This window comes from Macaca fascicularis, chromosome 6 (genome assembly GCF_037993035.2).
Source record: "Macaca fascicularis isolate 582-1 chromosome 6, T2T-MFA8v1.1".
In the NCBI taxonomy this organism is placed as follows: domain Eukaryota; kingdom Metazoa; phylum Chordata; class Mammalia; order Primates; family Cercopithecidae; genus Macaca; species Macaca fascicularis.
In genome coordinates this window covers 181,757,339-181,775,000 of record NC_088380.1, presented here as the reverse complement: position 1 = coordinate 181,775,000, position 17,662 = coordinate 181,757,339, and the positions used below count along the sequence as shown (strand labels likewise).

The window sequence follows — 17,662 nt, the reverse complement described above, 5'->3', positions numbered from 1 at the left end:
GAAGCTAAAAGGGATGGATGGTTGGAATGAGCACCGGAGGCCCCCTCTGGGGCATCAGAAAGCCCAGGACCCTCTGAAGGGATCCTGGGGGAGGCAGGGAGGGCAGGCAGCCGGATGCTACTGGCCATAGACTTATAAGTCTAAGAGGGGAGTCTCAGCTGGTTAGGGGGCTGCTGGTTGCCTAGGTGAGGCTGGGCTGTTCCTGCTGAGAAAAGCGGAAGAGGGAGAGTCCGTGGCAGGGGAGGCGGGCAGGCTCGCTAGGTGGAGCTCAGCTGGGCCAGCAGGCACTGTGGTCCCCTTGACTGAATAGCACAGGCGACCCCTACGAGCAACAGGCCAAGGTGCCTGAGCCTGCTGGCTGGCGGTAGTGTTTCAGTGGGGGTAGGGACCCTGCCTTGAGTCACACACTTCACACACTAGTACTGCCAGGCTACTGTCGATGTTCACTTAGGGTCCAAGGGCTCTTAAGTCACTTGGGGTGAATGCTTCCAGGCCTGGGACTCAGCTTCAGGGCAGTGGGCCCCCCTCTGGCCCAGGACAGGTCCAGAAATGCTGTCTAAGAGCCAAGGCCTAGAATCAGTGACCACAAGAGCCCATTTGGTGCTCTACCCCTTTGTGGCCAGGTAGGTACCTGAGCTGCAAGACAAAGTCCCTTTTACCCTTCCTCTGCTTTGCTCCAGCAGAGGTGTCTCACCACAGTCACCACAGCTGGAATGCACTGGGTCTCCCCCGAAGCCAGCGTGTCTCAGGGTCTTACTCCAGGCCCGTAGCACACTACCTGGGCATCACTGTTGGCTATTCAGAGCCCAAGGACTCTTGAGCCAGGACTGGGTTCTTCAAGGCAGCAGATTCCCTTCTGGCCCAGGGCGTATCTAGAGATGTAATTGAGGAGCTAGGTCCTGGAATGTGGGCCTCTCAACTCTGACTAGTGTTCTCTTCCACTCCGGCTGAGCTGGTATCCGAGATGTAAGATAAAGTCCTCTTTACTCTTTCCCCTCCTCTCCTCAAGCAAAAGGAAGAAGTCACTTTTGTTGCTGCAAGCTGCACTGCCTGGGGTTGGGGTGGTGCAAGCACTCCCTTGGCTGCCCAGGCTGATGTCTCACTAGGTCGTGTGCCCTCTGAGTCCACTGGCTCTGAGCCCAGCATGACATTAGGACTTGCCTAGGAGTTGAAGTCCTTATGGTCTAGACTGCCTTTCAAGTTTAATTAGGGCCCCAGAGCATAATAGCCTGCCATGCCATGGCTTGTCAAAACACAAGCCTCAAGCCTTCTAACTGTGTTACTGGGATGGGTGACCCCTCTGGGTAGCACTGGTCTAAATGCTCCCTTCATGGGCAGGTGTCACATGCGTTCCACCTGGTTTTTGCTTTCTGCTGTGATAGGGCAGCACTGAGTTCAATGCAAAGTCCCACAGTTGCTGCATTCTCCCTCCCCCAAGTGCATAGATTCTCTCTAAGCACCACAGCAGCCACTGCTGGGGGATGGGGGAGGTGCGACATTGGTGTTTCAAAACCGTCTTTCCCACCCTCTTCAGTGCCTTTTCCAGTGATATGAAGTTAAAACCAGGTGTTGTGAGTCCTCACCTGATTTTTGGTTCTTACGAAGATGGTTTCCTGGTGTAGACAGTTGTCAAATTTGACTTTCCTGCAGGGGGAATGATTGATAGAGACTACTATGTAGCCATCTTGCTCTGCCCCTCCTCCCTCACTTAACTTTAATTCCCTGCTAGGAGCCCTACTTCCAAATATAATCATAGGGGGTTACAGCTCCAACATAAGAATTTTGGGGAGACACAATTCAGTCTATAGAATTTGGACTTGGGGAGAGGGAGAAAGAGCACATTCACAGGAAGGTCACAGTGTAAGCAATAGAATGGAGATGGGAAAGTTCAGCTCATGAATAGAAAAAATTGATCCAATTTGGCAGGCACACGGGGAGAGAGTTGGGTCACATCAGAAAGAACCTTGAATGCCAGGCTGAGGTTGGAGGCATTTCCTGTTGTGTAGAAGGTGCCATGAGGTGGTGGGGAGGGTAACACGATGAAAAGGATATTTAGGAGGATGGATCTGGCATCAGTGATGGGTATGGGTAAGGACTGAACAAAGCTAGAGGCCAAAAAACTGGACACATGGCCCAGAGTTCAGGCTTAGGCTGTTCAAAGGCAGTTTCCACACTGCGTTCCAATGTGGATCAAAGCATGCAGGGGGTAGATGATTTGGAAAAGCAAAACCATTCTCTTCCCATTACCACACAGTTTCCCAGCTGAGCTCATCAACAGAGTCTTACAAATCAGATAGTTGACCAGTCCCAAACCCCTGTCCCTAAAGGCTGTGACCCAAAGGAGCCCTTGTCCAGCTGTAGCCCAGGGACACTGCAGCCTGAGCAGGACTGCACCTGTTCCCTCCCAGGAGCCTAATCTCTGTCTGGCCTGGCTTTGGCTTCAGATGTCTTCAACTTTGGCTTCAAAATCTGTTGGGTCAGATTCAGGAAAGCTCTGGCCTTCCTTGGTTTGGGATTGTAAAAGAGTTTTTCCAGGCAGTCAGTAGATCAGCTCTGCTTGCTCACCTCTAAGAACCGGCGACAACTCACAGAAAGCTGTCGTGTTCACAGTCAGAGTTTGATTACACAGAAAGGAGACAAATTAAAACAAATTAAAATCAGCCAGGGGAAGAAAGGCATAGGGCTGAGTCCAGGAGGGCACCAGGCACCGAGTGTCCATTATCCCCTCCCTATCCAGTCAGAGGGCATCACCCTCCTGGCTTTCATATGTGCCAGTACACATGGAATATTCCCAGCTGGCATCACCCTCCTGGCTTTGATATGTGCCAATACACATGGAATATTCCCAGCCAGTGAGGCTCCCTCAAGCCTCAGCATTCAGGGTTTTTACTGGAACTTCATTACAGAGGCATGCTTGATTGTCCACATAGCTGCTCTCAGTTTCCAGTCTCCAGTCCTTCCAGGGGTGACCTAAAGCCCAGACTCTAAATCACACAGTCCATTTTCCTGGTCTGGCTAGTCTCCACCTTAAATCTCCTTATTAGACTATCCATCATGACCCAGGATCCCCAGGCAAAGATATTCCTATCAGGTATTACATGTTCACGGTTACCTCCCAGGAGTCTAGAACAAAGGCCAGACCTGTTTCTGGTCAATGCTAATTTTTTTTTTTTTTCTTAACTATACAACATGCCATCATTCTGTTATTTTTTCTGTTTCATCTTCAAAATAACCCTAATTGGTGGGTAAGGATGTTTATTATTATAAACAAGATCTCAAAAGGGAAGACACTTGGGCAAGGTTGCACAGTTGATCCTTGACTCATGGTACAAGACTCTGTCCACTGTCTGAGAGCCCTGAGTCCTGAGAAGAAGATGGAAACAAGGTGTGTATGTGTGTGTGTGCGCGTGTGTGTTGGTGTGTGTAAATGTTTATCTGATTAGTATGTGTGGATATGTGTATATGTCTGCATGTGTGTATACATGTGAATGTCTGCATGTCTATATGCATGTTTGTGTATGTGTGTGTGCGTACAGTGGTACACACCTGTAATGCCAGTTACTCAGGAGGCAGAGGCAAAGATCACTTGAACTCAGAAGTTTGAGAGAGAAAATTTCAATGATCTTTTTCTTGCAGTTAGAAGGAAAAACCTGGGCCTGGGCATAAAAAGACATAAAGCACACCCTAAAGAGGCAGAGAAATGTCTAATGAAAAGCAAGTGACCAAGAACTGATTAGTTCATCTATAAAGAAATATAGCACTTTAGCAGCAGAATAAAACTGGAAGATAATTTCCTCTGAACCCTGATAATCTTTGTGAGAAAACTGTTGGTCACATATGTTAATTGATAAAACGCACAGGGCCCTGTGCAACAGAACTGGAGAGTAAAACCATCTTTTTAAAACTCGCTATGCTACAAGTGGCATTCAACTCTTTCTCAACCAAGATTTCACAAACCTATCTCCAGCTTCCAGATGATGGCGGAACGTGTGATGAGATTTTATGATCAGTTGTGCCTGTCTCTGAGCCCATCTTCTCTTATTGAAGAGAAGGAAAGTGAGGCGAGCACATTACAGCCCTGCCTGACAAAAGGCACAAGATAAGCAAATAATTATTATTTAAAACCGGAGAGTCCTGGCCGGGCGCGGGGGCTCACGCCTGTAATCCCAGCACTTTGGGAGGCTGAGGCGGGTGGATCACAAGGTCAGGAGTTTGAGACCATCCTGCCTAACACAGTGAAACCCCGTCTCTACCAAAAATACAAAAAAATTAGCCGGGCGTGGTGGTGGCACCTGTAGTCCCAGCTACTCGGGAGGCTGAGGCAGGAGAAAGCCAGGAACCCGGGAGGCGGAGCTTGCAGTGAGCCAAGATCGTGCCACTGCACTCCAGCCTGGGTGAGAGAACAAGACTCCATGTCAAAAAAAAAAAAAACAAAAAACAAAAAAACAGAGAGTCCTATAATTTATTCATGAATGCCACACATTCTATATTAGATCTTCCATTTCAATTTACTTGTATTCTTTGAAGCAAATTTGTAAGATTCAAATTATTCAGAAAATGCTCCCAGGCGAATACAAGAAGACACTTTAACCATATGAAGTATCATGCTACACAATATGGTGTGGCGGTGAAGTCTGCAGGCTCTAAAACCAGAAAACACAGGTTCAAGTCCTGGCTCTACCACCTTGGGAAAGTTACATGGCCCCTCTGTGCCTCAACTTCCCATTCTAAAATGTGGGGATGACAAAAATAGTGTCTATTTCATACAGTTGTCTTGAGGAAAATAATAAATGTAAAGCACTTTGAACAGCAGTTTGTGCTATGTACGTGTTTGGTATTGTTATCTTAACATTTCAGATTATAAATATCCACCCTATTATTCAGATGACAAGCATCCCTAAGCTGATAACATGATAACGAGATTTTGGGTTTCTTAATTTCCATCAGCTTTGCGAGGGAAAAAGAGCACACGAAGAACAACTGAAGCAGGCCTGACAAGGAAACTTGGCTTAAGGTTGGGGGTCTTGGGTTTACTGGGCTTTTGTCTTCTAAAAATTTCCTAAGCTTCATTGATGAGATGTTTAATATCAATCTAGCCAAAAAGAACCAATAGACCCCACAGGACACTGAGTTCAAGATAAAAATAGAAGGGTAATATATGCAGTATGGAAAACCACACAACCAGAAAAATAACTACCGGTACCCAAAACATGGCTAAATCTCACAGGATTAGGTTGAATGAAAGAAGCCAGCCACAAACATGCAAATACTGAATTATTTCATTTATATGAAGTTCAAAAACAGGCAAAACTAATCCATGGTGACGGAGGTCAGTATTGTGGTTAACTTTGAGGAGGACAGCAACTGAGAAGGGGCACAAGGGAGCCCTCTGCGGTGATGGGAGCATATTCTATGTCTCGAGCTGACTGGTAGTTACATGAGTGTGCACATATGTAAATAGTATGGAGTTGGCCAGGCACGGTGGCTCACACCTGTAATCCCAGCACTTTGGGAGGCCGAGGCAGGTGGATCACTTGAGGTCAGGAGTTTGAGACTAGCCTGGCCAACATGGTGGAACCCCATCTCTACTACAATACAAATATTAGCTGGGCATGGTGGCGGGCACCTGTAATCCCAGCTACTTGGGAGGCTGAGGCAGGAGAATCTCTTGAACCCGGGAGGCAGAGGTTGCAGTGAGCCGAGATCATGCCACTGCACTCCAGCCTGGGTTACAGAGCAAGACTCTCTCAAAAAAAAAAAAAAAAAAAAAACCACACAGAGTTGTAACTTAAGGTATATTATGCACCTCACTCTACATAAGATATTGTCTTAGTCCATTTGTGCTGCTATAACAAAGTATCTGAGACTGGGTAATGGGTAAAGAAAAAAAAATTTATTTCTCACAGTTCTGGTGGCTGGGAAGTCCAAGATCAAGGTGCCAGCAGGTTTGTAGTCTAGTGAAGGCTGCTCTGAGATGGCACCTTGAATGCTGACTCCTCCAGAGGTGAGAAACGCTGTGTCCTAACATGGTGGAAAGGACAGAAAAACAAAAGAAGAAAACCAAGCCAGGTAGGTCCCTCAAGCCCTTCCATAAGGTCACTTATCCCACTCATGAGGGGGTTCTTCCCTCACAACTTAATCATCTCCTAAAGACTCCACCTCTTAATACTATCACATTGGGGCTTAAGTTCCAACATGAATTTTGGAAAAGACACAATCATTCCAACCATAGCAAATATACTTTACTAAAAAAAAAAAAAGGAAAATCTTGTCTCTAAACACAGTATTTTAAGAGTTTATAGGCCGGGCGCGGTGGCTCAAGCCTGTAATCCCAGCACTTTGGGAGGCCAAGACGGGCGGATCACGAGGTCAGGAGATCGAGACCATCCTGGCTAACATGGTGAAACCCCGTCTCTACTAAAAAGTACAAAAAACTAGCTGGGCGAGGTGGCGGGCGCCTGTAGTCCCAGCTACTCGGGAGGCTGAGGCAGGAGAATGGCATAAACCCAGGAGGCAGAGCTTGCAGTGAGCTGAGATCCGGCCACTGCACTCCAGCCTGGGTGACAGAGCGAGACTCCGTCTCAAAAAAAAAAAAAAAGAGTTTATATATTTACAGCCCAATTTTCCGCTTCCTTACATACATATTTGTGACTATGAGTGTCATCTTAGCTGAGAAAAGTTTCAGTAAATTAATTTTTTCCTCACATTAACTATTACTACCTTATTCAGATAAAACCAAATTTCTAATCTAGATTTCAGGTTGAGACAGAAACCCATAGTCATTTGTTGCAATGTGAGAATGACAGAGAGAGATATATTAACTAGTGGAATCCAGCTATAAAAATAAATTTAAGGGCACAGTTCTTTACTAATGACTCCCCCAGACAAATCATTGGATAGCAATGAATCAACTAAAAATGGAAGTGAGGAAAGTTGAAGTCCTTTTTGCAACGGATGGATGTTTATGAGACTAAGTGAAGAGGGTTCAGAAACAAGGGGATAAATGGCATGCTAGTTTGGAGTTGGAGTAAGGCATGATCTTAGAAATATAAGAATCCTGCTTAATGGGACGTGTCTACTTGCAATTCAATAAACCAATATACGTAAATGCAAAGAGACAAAGGACATGAGCACTCAGAACAAAATTACAGGAATAGAGCGGGACACGGTGGCTTATGCCTGTTATCCCAGCATTTTGAAGGCTGAGGCGGGCGGATCACCTGAGGTCAGGAGTTTCTGACCAGCCTAGCCAAAGTGGTGAAAGCCCATCTCTACTAAAAATAGAACAATTAGCCAGGCCTGGTGGTGGACACCTATAGTACCAGCGACTTGGGAGGTTGAGGCAGGAGAATCACTTGAACCTGGGAGGCGGAGGTTGCAGTGAGCCGAGATAGCACCACTGCACTCCAGCCTGGGTGACAGAGAGGGACTCCATCTCAAAAAAAAAAAAAATAAAATGTGCGGGAATAAATTTAACAAAGAGGCAACAAAGTTGACCTAAGGGTCACTGTTCCACGTCTGACACCTGTAATTCTTGAGTCATGGGGATAGCAAGCCAGGGAACAGAGTCTTCTGACTGGAAGCTAAAACCAGCCTTTGAGGTGGGTTCAGAGAGCCTGTTCAGACTCAAGATGCGAAAGCAGATGTTGCCTGGTCGAAAATATCCCGATTGCAAGCGCATTTTCAAAGACAATGGTGCTCGGGGAGGGAACGCTGTGTGTTTAAAAAGAAAAACAAATTAAAAGAAAGGAAACAAGGAAGAAAAAGTGACCAAAGGGTCGGGTGACCACATGTTCTGGTTTGCAAGGTACAGCTAAGGTTAGGTCTGCTGTCCCAGTGCAATTATTTTAGTGCCCCCTTTCACTCTCCGAAGTGTCTGGATTTGGGTGATAAAGCATATGATCACCCTACCAAAGAGGGGAAATTAGCCAGAAGACCCATGTGTCTATTTTAAACGGTGTGAACGATCCACAGTCCCGCTCCTGCCACTGCCCAGCTGAAAGGTGCCCACCACCTCTGCCTCGCCCTACCCTCGCCCTGCCCAGGTCTCCAGGAAGACTGGAGCGCAACCCTGGGCTCCCGCGCTGCTCTCCTGCCACCTGCAGGGTACGTGGGGAAAGTGCTTCTCCCCACCACGACCCTGGACAGACTTGGCCTTGGCTAAAAGACATTCAGAGCAGGAGAAGCCCTGGCTGGGGAGTGGGCTGGACCTGATAGTGAAGTCCACGTTACAGAATTAGACGGGCTCAGCTTAAACCAACAAAGCCCAGCTCCTCCTCTTCCTACCCACGCCTGTCCTGCCTCATTTTGTAGACGGGTAACTGAAGCCTAATTCAGATTTTTCATTAGGTAGGATTGTGAGGCATACAGCTGGAGCCTCCCAGGTGCCATTCCCCACATCTCTGTCTTTCCCCTAATCCGTTAGGATAGTGGGGAAGCAAAGGAGCTTAAGCTTACTATGCTCCTACTGTGTACTGGGGACAGAGTGGCACTTTTCTCTCCAGCCTCCCGACTGACGGGAAATAGGTGATTTTAAAACTGGGATACAGGATCAGAGTGGGTTAGATGTGCTCACAGTCTCTCAGCTCAAACTGGAACCCACGGGTCTGTGACTCTAAAGTTAGTGCGCTTTTGGGTCTGAAGCTTGAGCAATAGTTGCAAAATGCAAAGAACGCCATGAAAATCATTTATCCAATGATCAATGATCAGTGATGTTGAGCTTCTTTTCAGATGTTTGTTGACCACATGTAAGTCTTCTTTTAAGTGTCAGTTCATAACCTTTGCCCACTTTTTAATGGGGTTGTTTGGGGTTTTTTTCCTTGTAAATTTGTTTAAGTTCCTGGTAGATGCTGCATATTAGACCTTTGTCAGATGTATAGTTTGCAAAATTTTTCTCTCGTTCTGTAGGTTGTCTGTTTGATGATAGTTTCTTTGGCTGTGCAGAAGCACTTCAGTTTAATTAGATCCCATTTGTCAATTTTTGCTTTTGTTGCAATTGCTTTTGGCGTCTTCATCATGAAATCTTTGCCCATGCCTATGTCCCTAATGGTATTGCCTAGGTTTTCTTACACGGTTTTTATAGTTTTGGGTTTTACAATTGAAGTCTTTAATCCATCTTGAGTTGATCTTTGTATATGGTATAAAGAAGGGGTCCAGTTTTAATTTTCTGCATATGGCTAGCCAGTTCTTCCAGCACCATTTACTAAACAGGAAACCCTGTCCCTTATTGCTTGTTTTTGTCAGGTTTGTTAAAGATCAAGTGGTTGCAGGTATGTAGTCTTATTTCTGCGTTCTCTATTCTTTTCCATTGGTCTATGTGTCTGTTCTTGTACCAGTACCAAGCTGTCTAGATTACTGTAGCTTTGCAGTGTAGTTTGAAGTCCAGCAGCGTGATGCCTCCAACTTTATCCTTTTGGCTTAGAATTGTCTTGGCTATTTAAGGTTTTTTTGTTGTTGTCCCATATGAATTTTAAGATAGTTTTTTTTTTTTTCTAATTTTGTGATGAATGTCAATGGTAGTTTAATGGGAATAGCATTAAATCTATAAATTGTTTTGGGCAGTATGGCCATTTTAATGGTATTGATTCTTCCTATCCATGAGCATGAAATGTTTTTCCATTTGTTTGTGTCCTCTCTGATTTCTTTAAGCAGTGGTTTATAGCTCTCCTTATAAGAATCCTTTACTTCCCTTGTTTACTGTATTCGTAGGTATTTTATTATTTTTGTGGCAATTGTGAATGGGACTTCATTCATAATTTGGCTCTCAGTTTGCCTGTTGCTGGTGTACAGTAATGCTAGCAACTTTTGCACATTGATTTTGTGTCCTGAGACTTTGCTGAAGTTGCTTATCAACTTAAGAAGTTTTTGGGCGAGTCAATGGGGTTTTCTAGATATAGGATTACATCATCTGCAGACAAAGATAGTTTGATTTTCTCTTTTCCTATTTGAATACACTTGATTTCTTTATCTTGCATGTGTTGACCTGGTCAGAACATTCAACACTATGTTGAACAGGAATGGTGAGAGATGGCATCTTTGTCTTGTGCTGGTTTTCAAGGGGAATGCTTCCAGTTTTTGCCCATTCAGTATGATACTGGCTTGGGTTTGTCATATATGGCTCTTATTATTTTGAGGTATGTTCCTTTGATACCTAGTTTATTGAGAGATTTTAACATGAAGGAACATTTACTTTTATAGAAGGCATTTTCTGCATCTATTGAGATAATCACGTTGTTTTTGTCTTTAGCTCTGTTTATGTAATGAATCACATTTATTGATTTGCATATGTTGAACCTACCTTGTATCCCAGGAGTGAAGCTGACTTGATCGTAGTGGATAAGCTTTTTGATGTATTGCTGATTTTGGTTTGCTGGTATTTCGTTGAAGATTCTTGCATCAATGTTCATCAAGGATATTGTTCTGAAGTTTTCTTTTTATTGCTGTATCTCTGGCAGGTTTTAGTATCAGGATGATGCTAACCTCAGAGAATGAGTTAGGGAGGATCGCTCCTTTTTAATTGTTTAGAATAGTTTCACCGGAAACGGTACCAGCCCCTCTCTGTACCTCTGGTAGAATTCAGTTGTGAATCCTTCTGGTCCTGGGCTTTTTTTAGTAGGCAGGCTATTTATTACTGCCTCAATTTCAGAGCTCATTATTGGTCTATTCATGGATTTAATTTCTTCCTGGTTCAGCCTTGGGAGGGTGTATATGTCCAGAAATGTATCCATTTCTTTTATATTTTCTAGTTTGTGTGCATAGAGGTAGTAATAGTGTTCTCTGATGGCTGTTTATACTTCTATGGGGTGAGTGGTGATATCTCTCTTAACGTTTCTGATTGTGTTTATTTGAATCTTCTCTCTCTTCTTCTTTACTAGCCTTGTTAGTGGTCTCTTTTATTAATTTTTTCAAAAACCCAGCTGCTGGATTCATTGATTTTTGAAGCGTTTTTTATGTCTTATCTCCTTCCATTCAGCTCCGATCTTGGTTATTTCTTGTTTTCTGCTACCTTTGGGGTTTATTTGCTTTGCTTCTCTAGTTCTTTTAGTTGTGATGTTAGGTTGTTAACTTGAGAAATTTCTGGCTTTCTGATGTGGGCATTTAGTGCTGTACATTTTCCTCTTAGCACTGCTTTAGCAGTGACCCAGAGATTCTGGTATGTGGTATCTTTGTTCTCATTAGTTTCAAAGAACTTTTTGATTTCTGTCTTAATTTCATTATTTACCCAAGAGTCTTTGGGAGCATGTTGTTCAATTTCCATGTAGCTGTGTGGTTTTGAGTGAATGTCTTAATCTTGAGTTTTAATTTGATTGTGCCATTGTCTGAGAGACTGTTATAATTTTAGTGTTTTTTTTTTTTTTTTTTTTTGCATTTGCTGAGGAGTGTTTTACTTTCCATTATGTGATCAATTTTAGAGTAAGTGCCAAGTGGCGATGAGTAGAATATATATTCTGTTGTTTTTGGGTGGAGAGTTGTGGAGCTATCTTTCAGGTCCACTCGATCCAGTGCTGAGTTCAGATCCTGAATATCTTTGTTGATTTTCTGTCTCAATGATCTGTCTAATATTGTCAGTGGAGTGTTAAAGTCTCCTACTATTATTAAAGAGTCTAAATCTCTTTGAAGGTATCTACAAACTGCCTTTAAGAATCTGGGTGCTTCTGTATTGGGTGCATATATATTACAAATAGTTACCTCTTTTTGTTGAATTGAACCCTTTACCATTATGTAATGTTCTCCTGTGTCTTTTTTTATTTTTGTTGGTTTTGAGTCTGTTTTGTCAGAAACTAGGATTGCAACCTTTGCTTTTTTCTGTTTTCCATTTGCTTGGTAAATTTTCCTCCATCCCTTTATTTTGAGCCTAGATGTGTCTTTGCATGTGAGATGGGTCTCTTGAAAATAGCATACTAATGGGTCTTGGTTCTTTATCCAGTTTGCCATTCTGTGTCTTTTAATTGGGGCATTTAGCCCATTTACATTTAAGATTAGTATTGTTATGTGTTGATTTGATTCTGTCATCGTGATGCTAGCTGGTTATTTTGCAGGCTTGTTCATGTAGCTGCTTCATAGTGTCACTGGCCTGTGTACTTCAGTGTGTTTTTGTTGTGGCTGGTAACAGTTTTTCCTTTCCATATTTAGTGCTTCCTTCAAGAGCCCTTGCAAGGCAGTTCTAATCGTAACAAATTCCCTCAGCATTTGCTCATCTGAAAAGGATCTTATTTCCCCTTTGCTTACGAAGCTTAGTTTGGCCAGATATGAAATTCTGGGTTGGAAATTATTTTCTTTAAGAGTGTTAAATACTGGCTCCCAATCTCTTCTGGCTTGTTAGGGTTTCCACTGGTAGATCCACTGTTAGTCTGATGGGCTTCCCTTTGTAGGTGACCTGGCCTTTTTCTCTGGCTGCCCTTAACATTTTTTCTTTCATTTCAACCTTGGAGAATCTGATGATTATATGGCTTGGGATGATCTTCTCATGGAGTATCTTACTGAGGTTCTCTGGATTTCTTGAACTTGAATGTTGGCCTCTCTTACTAGGTTAGGGAAGTTCTCCTGAATGATATCCTGAAGTATGTTTTCAACTTGGTTCCATTCTCCCTCTCTCTGTCAGGTACCCCAATCAGTTATAGATTCAGTCTCTTTACATTATCCCATATTTCTCAGATGTTTTGTTCATTCCTTTTCAGTCTTTTTTTTTCTCTGTTCTTGTGTGCCTGTCTTAATTCAGAAAGCCAGTCTTCAAGCTCTGAGAGTCTTTCCTCTGCTTGATCTGCTATTAATATTTGTGACTGCATTGTGAAGTTGTTGTAGTGTGTTTTTCAACTCTAACAGGTCGACTATGTTCCTCTCGAAACTGGGTTATTTTGGTTTTCAGCTCCTGTATTGTTTTTATCATAATTCTTTGCACTGGGCTACAACATGCTCCTTTAGCTCAGCAGAATTCATTATTATCCACATTCTGAAGCCTACTTCTGTCATTTCAGCCATCCCAGCCTCAGCCCAGTTCTGAGACCTTGCTGAAGAGACGTTACTGTCATTTGAAGGAGAAGGGGCACTCTGGATTTTTGAGTTTTCAACATTTTTGCATTTATTCCCATCTTTGTGTGCTTATCTACCTTCATTCTTTGAGATTACTGACCTTTGGATGGGGATTTTGTGGTTTTGTTGTTGTTGTTGTTTTCTGTTTTTTTTGTTGTAGTTCTTATTTTAATAGTCTGGCCACTCTACCTAGGGCTGCTGCAGTTTGCTGAGGGTCTGCTCCAGACCCTAGCTGCCTTGCTTCTTCCTGTCCCTGGAGGTATCATGCATGAAGGCTGCAAAGCAGCAAAGACGGCAGCCTGCCCCTTCCTCTGGAAGCTCCATCCCATGGGTGTACTGACCTATTGCTGGCCTGAACACACTTGTATGAGGTGGCTGGGGACCTTGGTTGGGAAGTCTTACTGCGTCAAGAGGAATGGGATCAGGTACCTACTTAAATAAGCAGTATGGCTACTTTTTGCAGAGAAGCTGTGCTGTGTCGGGTATCCCTTCGGACCCCAATCAGTTTGGGCTCCCCAAGGCCCACAGACTGGACTGGCTGAGAAGCCCCAGCCAAGATTGCTCCCTGCCCTGTCCCTCAGGCACTCATTCCAGGGAGTAATTAGAGCCCTATAGAGCATAGGCAGGGTGGCCATAGGCGCTGGCTGGGAGGACCTGCCCCATGAAGAGAAGTAGATCAGGGTCCTGCTTAAAAAAGCAGTCTGGCCACACCTCCCCAAAACAGTTGCCTCTGCCCCTGCTGTCTTGGAGTCTCCAAAGCCCACAGTCTGGAGCAGCCGAGTCATCCAATCAACCCAGGTGGCGGCCCTCCCCTATCCCAGAGAGAGAGCAGAACTCTGTCCCTAATAGGTGTGGGCAGAAGTGACTGGAGGGCCTGACTGGGAGGTCCCACCCAGTGAGGAGAAATGGATCAGGGGCTCTACTTAAAGAAGCAGTCTGGTCACAATCTGGCAAAGCCACTGTGGTGCGCTGCTGGGGGGACCCTTCCTCCTCCAGATTGTTTGGACCCTCCAAAGCCCACAGGCTGGAACAGCTGAGTCAACCTAACAGTAGAAATGGTGCCTGCCCCTCCCCAGAGGGGCTCCGGCCCATCTTAGGCAGGCTCCACCCTGTTGCCATTGGCTGGGTGGAATTCCAAGTCAGTGGGTCTTATCTTGTGAGGTGCCATGGAAGGAGGACCTACAGAATGACATTGCTTGACTTTCTGGATTCTACCCTCTTCCTAGGGGTATGTGTGGACCTCCTGCCTTGCCTGAGATGCAGACACATTTGTTGGGGATCCTGGGGCCGGAGTATGTAAAGCTCCTGGGTCTCGGTGTGCGCCTGAGCAGCTGCTCTGCCAAGATTACACAGCCCTGTGTGTCAGCCCCAAGACCCTGGTGGCATGGGCTCATGAGGGGATCTCCTGATCCATGGGTTGCAAAGATTCATGGGAGAAGCACGGTTTCCCAGGGTCACATATTCATTCACCACTTCCCTTGGCTGGTGGGGGGGAGGGGTTTCCTTGGCTCCATGCAGCTGTCAGGTGGGCCATCACCCATGGGTTGTTCTCCATGAGTTGAGTTGTTGCCCTGATCAGTCCCAATGTGAATATTTCAGTTGACGATGCTGTATTCACTCACTCATTTTGTTTCCCTCTGTGAGTGCCATGGACTGCAGCTGCTTCTCAATTTTATTTTTTAACTGACACATAACAGATGTATATCTTTTCACCTCCACCAAATCTTTACCACTGGTCCCCTCCATTAGTGTCCTTGGTTAGTTACTTTATTACCTGCTCCTTGGAGTCAAAGCACTTCCATTTCTGAACCTCGGTTTTCTCATCTGTCAAATGGGCCTTGTAGCAGACACTAGAGCAGATACCACCTCAGTGCCTGCTGAAGCTCTGCTCTTCCAAGGGTGCCCTCTCCTGGCCACAGATGACTAGATGAGATGTGGCCACCTGATCTTTGATGAGCCAATCAGATTCTCTGATTCATCTTAAAACTAGGAGACACAAAATCTCCAGTGAGATTAGTAAGCCTGCAGCTGCCAGCCTTGAGGTCTCTTTTTATCCATGTGCAAGCTGGAAAGTTGGCAGTGGAAACCCATTTTCAGAGACAGGCTGGAGGAGAGAGCAGATTTGCAGGGAGGACATATAGCCCAGGGATGGAGAGAAAGAAAGGTGTGGCCCAATAGTTTTCCGCTTCCCATGAGACAAAACCCAATTTCCTGCTTTTGTTTTCCGTGACACTCCCTCATAACCTACTGAGACACCACCTTTCTTCAGCTAATTTAAGTAGGTTACTCTTCTTTGCAAAACAAATCAGTCTTGACTGGAACAGAGAAAACAGTTTATGAGGTCTTTGCAAGAATATTATAACGTAAAAATATGATTGTGAAGTAAATTGGAGATAAAAATATTTTATGGAAGTATTGTATAATTAAGTAACATTAACTATGAAATGTATCCTTCCTAGCACACACTAGGTGCACATACTAGGCTCATTATTGTTCCTGTACAGCCTGCCTCCTGCACAAATACTCTTCAGTGTTGTCACTTTACCTAGGATTCAATAGAAAGAGGGAGACAGAGATTTACCTTGCCTGGAACACAATTGCTAACTTCAAATTGTATTACACATTCCCTTCTAAAAGGAGCCATTCTGCCACAGAGCATTTTCCCCTTTGCCTGACCCTGAGCAGACCCCAGACTCATGACCTTTTCTCTCCCTCCAGGATTCCCAGCTCCGCCCCAAACTTGCACCTCGAATCCATCCAGGTACTGAGCAGAAAAAGGGTCCTCCTATGGTATAGGTTGGCCCTGAGACCCTAGCAATGGCTACTGGTGCTGAGGAGGCATTGTGCTGGCTTCCGTGACCCAGCATGTCTGCCAGAAGGGTGAGGCTAGATGCGGCTCTGCCAAGAGGCCTGAAGGACAAGACAGCAGCTTCCATCAAGGACCAGGGACTAATTCAATCTCTTCTTGACAGATGCTTTGTGACGCTGATAGGCCTGGCCTCTCTCATTTCTCCCCCCCAACACTGCCCTCTCTTTCACCTCCTTCGCCTGTCTTAAAGACTCTTGAAGATGTCACATCAGGCAAATGCTGAGTTGTCAGAGAAGGAGGTGGAGCCCTAACAGAACATTAAGGCTAGTCAACAAAAACTGACAAAAGGGATGGAGATCTGAGGCCTGTTTTGTAAGGAGATGCATTCTGTCTCCAGTAAAGGAAAGAAGACTAGAAGGAAAGAGGGAGGGGAGAAGCGAAGAGAAATCCTTCTAATGTACCAGATGTGTCCTGACATGTCATATGTCTAGCTCTCCACAAAGCTCCAAGACAAATTGCATATGCCTGATGAACAGGAAGTGGGCATGGCTGTGAGTTTTGAAACTAGGGAAAGCTGCCAGCCTGCATCACAGTTAAACTAAAATGGTCCCTAAACGACTTCTGGTTGAACATGTTGGTTAACTTAATTTCACGCTCATATGCTACAGTTTTATAACACAGACTTCCAAATGATTACTTTATTGGCCCCAGGAAGCATGATGCACATAAGCTTTTAATTTGCTCAATATCATTGCAGTTTGTCTTAAATAGATAAATCATTGGTATCCACTGATGACCTTAGATTTCACCATCACCCAAGTTTCAAGTTTGAAATTCTAAAAATACTGCCAAGCTGAAGACATTGGAAGGTCATATGTTGGAACAGGAAATTTACAATAAAAGAAATGCAAATTGCCAGCAAACATAGAAAAATATGTTCACAAAAATTGATGGTTAAGTAAATATAAGTTGAAAGGACAACAAAATATCATTTTCATTCAAAAAATGTCTGATAATCCTTACTTTGGAAAAGATGTGAGGAAATAGGGACCCTGTTACACTGTTGCTGTGATTCTAAGTACAACCATTTTCAAACTGCCTTGGCTCAATCTATTCAAACTGGAAATGTAGGTGCGTTTTGATTCAGATTTTGTAATGCCATGAATTTTCCTACTGCTGTACTTGTATATGTTTGAATTCTATGGAGTGGTCAAAATACATGAGCAGGATCTACATAGAGCAACATGAAATGGCTTCAGAAATATAATGTGCATGAAAAAAAGTCTTTTAAAAAATGAATTTATAGCATAATTAAATTAATATAAATAAAAATCACTCTAAACAACATTATATGCTTGGAGACATACATATATGGAAATGAAAAAAAGATGGATAGGAAGTGATTACATTCTATACAAGAGAGTGGATGTCCGTGGTCAGAATGATAGCGTTAAGAAGGGGGGATAAGTAAAAAACAATAATATAATTTTTTAAAAAATTAAGGAGAGGTGCTGTAAGGATAATAACTATATGGCCTTAGTAAGGAGCATGATTGATTCATTCCAATACAAGTGAGGTCTGCAAAAAGAAAAATTAAAAGCGATAACCAAAAAAGTCCCTAATTATTCTTGCCTAAGGAAATTAAAGTGTAAGCTCAAAAATGTTAACTGAGGCAATTTATTGTAATAGGAATAAATTGGAAGCATTCTAAATGCTCATTAGTATGTTTATTAATTTTAAAGATTAAATAAATTAGCTTACATCTATTCAAAATTCTATAATGTAGCTTTGACAAACAATGAGATAATAATATATGAACTAAAT

General features: G+C 43.8%; 1 long non-coding RNA gene across 1 annotated transcript in view; it reads left to right on the top strand.

The window, feature by feature from the left end:
• The window catches only part of LOC135971476 (uncharacterized), a 25,925-nt gene extending 8,745 nt beyond the window's left edge, over positions 1 to 17,180 (top strand). The window contains exon 2 of the long non-coding RNA XR_010587726.2: positions 15,748 to 17,180. This is a non-coding gene — a long non-coding RNA (uncharacterized lncRNA). The remainder of the gene's footprint in view (positions 1 to 15,747) is intronic.
• Positions 17,181 to 17,662: the final 482 nt, after the last annotated feature.